At 48.1% G+C, this 4,313-nt stretch overlaps 1 non-coding gene across 1 annotated transcript; it reads left to right on the top strand.

Annotated features, from left to right (window-relative positions):
* Positions 1–547: 547 nt before the first annotated feature.
* On the top strand, positions 548–654 carry LOC113457585. The gene has a single exon (XR_003378135.1). It is a non-coding gene; the product is annotated as a U6 spliceosomal RNA (small nuclear RNA).
* The last annotated feature ends 3,659 nt before the right edge of the window (positions 655–4,313 follow it).

The following is a 4,313-nucleotide window of genomic DNA, read 5'->3' as shown; positions in this document are numbered from 1 at the left end:
ACACACATACACAATGTGCAAATTTGGTGCCCTTGGAAGTCAGAAGGTGACATATCCCCCTGGAACTGTACTTATAGATGGTTGTGAGCCCCCATGTGGTTGTTGTGAACTGAATTTGTGTCCTTTGCCAGAGCAACAAGTGCTCTTACCCACTGAGCCATCTTTGGTTTTTGTTTTTGTTTTGTTGACACACAGTCTCACATACCCTTGCTGATCTCGAATTGAGGGTGACCTTGAACTTCTGATCCTCTTGCCTTCACTTTCCAAGTGCTGGGATTATAGGTATGTGCCAGCATGCCTGGTTTGTGTGCTATATGGGCTCGAACCCAAGTCCTCCCATATAAGACGAACTCTACAAACTGAGCCCAAGGCCCTACCCAGGTCCTTAAAGGCCTTACCACCCTACCGCTTTAGGAACCAAGCTTCCAAGACACAGAATTTTAGGTGGTATGCCTCCTAAAATCACAGCAGAAGCCCTCTGGTTCAGAGGGGCTTTTCAGCCCCAGTTCTGGATGACAGATTTCTCTGTTAAGATTGTACACCCCTCGTGCTTGCTTCGACAGCACATATACTAAAATTGGAACGATACAGAGAAGATTAGCATGGCCCCTGCGCAAGGATGACACGCAAATTCGTGAAGCGTTCCATATTTTTTTTAAAAAAAAAAGATTGTACACCCCTCTTGCAAGTCATTGCATTCCGTCCGTTCACACCCGCTGCCTTCCGTGTGCAGCCATTTAACATCTCCCACTGGAGCCCTTTCCTCCAGCTAAGGGGCCAGCAGAGGAGCAAATGCACACTGAACACCTGCTCTGCCCCAAGCTGGAACAGTGTGTCAGCAATGGCCAAAGTCAAGTACACAGCACAGGAAAGGACTCTGCCCCTGAGACAACACAGTCGGCTGGAAACAGGTGTGCAATAAGGAAGAACAACTCCCTGGGTTCCTAGTTCTCCTAAGGGGGAGAACTCTCCCCAGCTCTCCAGGGGGGGGGGGGGGATAGAGCAGAGACCTAACTAACTCCTCAAGGAACGGGTCTGTAAGCTGAAATCCAAAAAGGAAGTAGAAAAAAGTCAACGAGGTGAAGAGGGAGGGGCAGAGCGTGGCTAAGGGGTCCAGGGGTGTAGTTGAGTAGGGGGAATGAAGCCAGTGTTCTAAGACAAGTAGGGTAACTATGGGTGGCGGAGCCTAATTGCATATTTCAAAATAACAAATAGACATCTAGGTGTGGCGGCCAGTGCCTCTAATCCTAGCACTACACCTGGGAGGCTGAGGCAGGGCCTCAAGTTCAAGGCAGGCCTGCTTATATAATGAAACCCTATCTCGAACAAAAAACCAACAACAATCTCCTAGAGGGCTGGAGAGGCAGCTCAGCAGGGTGGGGTGCTGACCAAATATGCATGAGACCCCAGCGTTTCAGAAACGGTGTGGTGACCAACACCTGTAATCCCAGAAAGCAGGAAGTGAAGGCAGAGAGCCCAGAAGTTCAAAGTCATCCTCAGCTACATAGCATGTCTAAGACTAGCCTTGGCTATGCAAGACCCTGTCTTCTCTTTATTTGTTCATTTGTTTTTATTGTTTTTGTAAGACAGGGTCTCTGTATATAGACCTGGCTGTCAATGGAACTCACTTCATAGACCAGGCTAGCTCCAAAGTCGCAAAAATCCACCACCTCTGTTTCCTGGGTGCTGGGATTACCGACCCTGTCTTTATTGAAGGAAAAAAAAATCTAGTTGAAAGGATATTAACTGTTCTTAACCCAAAGAAATGGTAAATATTTAAGGAAACAGATAGCCAATTACTCTGATTAAATCATCACACAGAACACAAGTATTGAAATACAACACCGTAGCCCATAAATTATGTATCAATTAAACTTTTTAAAGCTTAGGTTGCATACTTCAAATATATCAATTATTTTCTCAATTAAGTTACTCATAAATGCATTTTAGAAAAGAGGCTGACATGTCTGTAATCTAGCACTTAGGACATAGAGGCAAGAAGATCAGGAGTTCAAGGTTTGCCTTGGCTTTTAGTTCGAGGTCAGTCTGGACTACATGAGACCCCGTCAAATAAATAAAACAAGAAGAGCCAGATGGAGGAGGCCGGGAAAGGGGTCAGACAGGGCAGGCAATGCTGTAATACCTGAGAGCAGGTAGCTCGGAAGGAACGGAGTGAAGTCTGCTGTCCTTCTGACCTCCAGTATCAGGAAGGCCTAACCTCATTCCAGGGACACCCTGGCATTGTTACCCTTCCTCAGCCCCACTCCAGTCCAGAGGAATAAGAAACCCCTAAGGGATGGCTGAGATGCGGTGAGGAAGGCAGCCAGGGCAGCGGAATAGCTGGGAGTAGTAAATTCTATTTGAACCCTGCACTAAGATACTCGGCAAATTCTTTTCTCTATTTGGGCCTCAATTTTCTTACTTAATGGCTACTCAGAATTTAGCCTGATTCCTGCCTTCTTGAACACATAAATGACTCGTTTCCAGCTATAAAAGATTCATTTTTTCCTTTTGGGGAGAGGTTTTTTGTTTGTTTGCTTGTTTTGTTTTGTTTTTGGTTGGTTGGTTTTGATTTTTCGAGACAGGGTTTCTCTGTGTAGACCTGACTGTCCTGGAACTCACTCTGTAGACCAGGCTGGCCTCAAACTCGGAAAGATCCGACTGCCTCTGCCTCCTGAGTGTTAGGATTAAAGGTGTCTACCACCACTGCCCAGCAGATTCAGTCTTTTTAGGGGCTAGAAAGCTGGCTCAGGGGTTAAGAATACTTGTGCTCTTCCAGAGAACCCAAGTTCCATTCCCAACACCCACTTGGGGTAGTTCACAATCACTGGAGCCCCAGGATCTGATGTTCCCTTCTGGCCTCCGTGGACACACACATTCCCCACCCCATTCCCCCTTTTAAAATTCTGAGACCTATAGTTGCTCTCGCCGAGGATTCTGTGATGCTCCACGAAATGAGTAGAGTGGAGGCAGGAGAGACGATTGATTCTGTAGTTCAGAGCACCTGCTGCTCTTGCATAGGACCGAGTTTCATTCCCAGCACCCACATGGCGGCTCACAACCATCTGTAACCCCAGTTCCAGGGCCTCTGGTGTGCATTTACACATGCATGCAAGATATTCATACACAGAAACTAAATCTTACAAAGAAGAAGGAAGGACAAGAATAGATCCAGACCTGAGCACACACTGGGCAAATGTTGAATGAACAGTTGCATGAAGTCTCTGTGAAAGCTTGGCTCCCTTCTTGCAGGTCCCCATCCTCCCCTCCCCTCACACTGTCCAAGTAACTCTCAGCTACTCACATCCTACCGCTGGAAAGGCACCTGACAGAAGACGGCTGGATGGAGTGGAGAGGTAGGAGAGACATAGCAGGATGCTCGGGAACACTAGGGAGGTCTCAGGACTAGGGAGGCAGAGGCAGGAGGATCAGGAATTCTAGGTCATCCTTGGCTAACTTAGAGTTTGAGGCCACCCTAGACTACATGAAACTCTATTTAAAAAGAAAAGAAAAAAAAAAGGAGGGACTAAGATTTCCTCAGTGAAAACTAACACATTTTCATGAAGCATTTAATGAGAAACAATTAGCCCGATAGGGATCCTGCCCCACACCCTCAGACCACTAGAGCCCACCAGGGCTGAGGACTGCCCTCCTGATCCCCTGCTTGCCCTGAGTCAGCTCTGCTGAGGGCAAGAGTTCCCAGCTGGGCACGCCCTTGATGCTTTTGCACTCTCTGTGGCTTTCCAGGCTGGCCCACAGAAGCCTGATTCATCCACAACCGCACTGAAACATAGAATTAATTCGGCTACAGCCTGGATGAACTTGGCCACTGTGGTAGCCACACCACTCCTCACAGCACTGTTTCCATGGGAAAATGTGTCCCGAGCGCCAAGAAGCCAAATTATAACAGGATGAAGGCACGCCCAGGTTCACATCCAAGTTTCTGCACTTCCTGACAGGCAATCGTGGGCAAGGCACCATGTTCCCCAGCCTCAGCTTTTTGCTTTGAAAGAACACCTCTTTAGAAGGTTCTGGAGCAGACCGGACACCTGTGAGCACGCTTCAGCTGCTCCCAGAAGCTCTGAGACCTTGGAGATAAAACTGCAGGCACTGCCCGTGTCCAGCTCCTCAGAGGCAGTGTCAGCGCTGGGCTCTGAGCAAGTGTTTATGAGATAAATGGGCTGCTGTCTTCGAAATCACAGAACATTCCCCTATCTTTGACCTTCTTCGGGCTCTTACTAGATTGTCAGAGCCAAAACCCTTCTCCACCCCAACTCAGCCTCTACCCTCCCGCTCCCCCCTTCCCCCCTCCC

This window comes from Microtus ochrogaster, linkage group LG2 (assembly GCF_000317375.1).
Source record: "Microtus ochrogaster isolate Prairie Vole_2 linkage group LG2, MicOch1.0, whole genome shotgun sequence".
Classification (NCBI taxonomy): domain Eukaryota; kingdom Metazoa; phylum Chordata; class Mammalia; order Rodentia; family Cricetidae; genus Microtus; species Microtus ochrogaster.
This window is presented reverse-complemented; position numbering and strand designations above follow the sequence as displayed.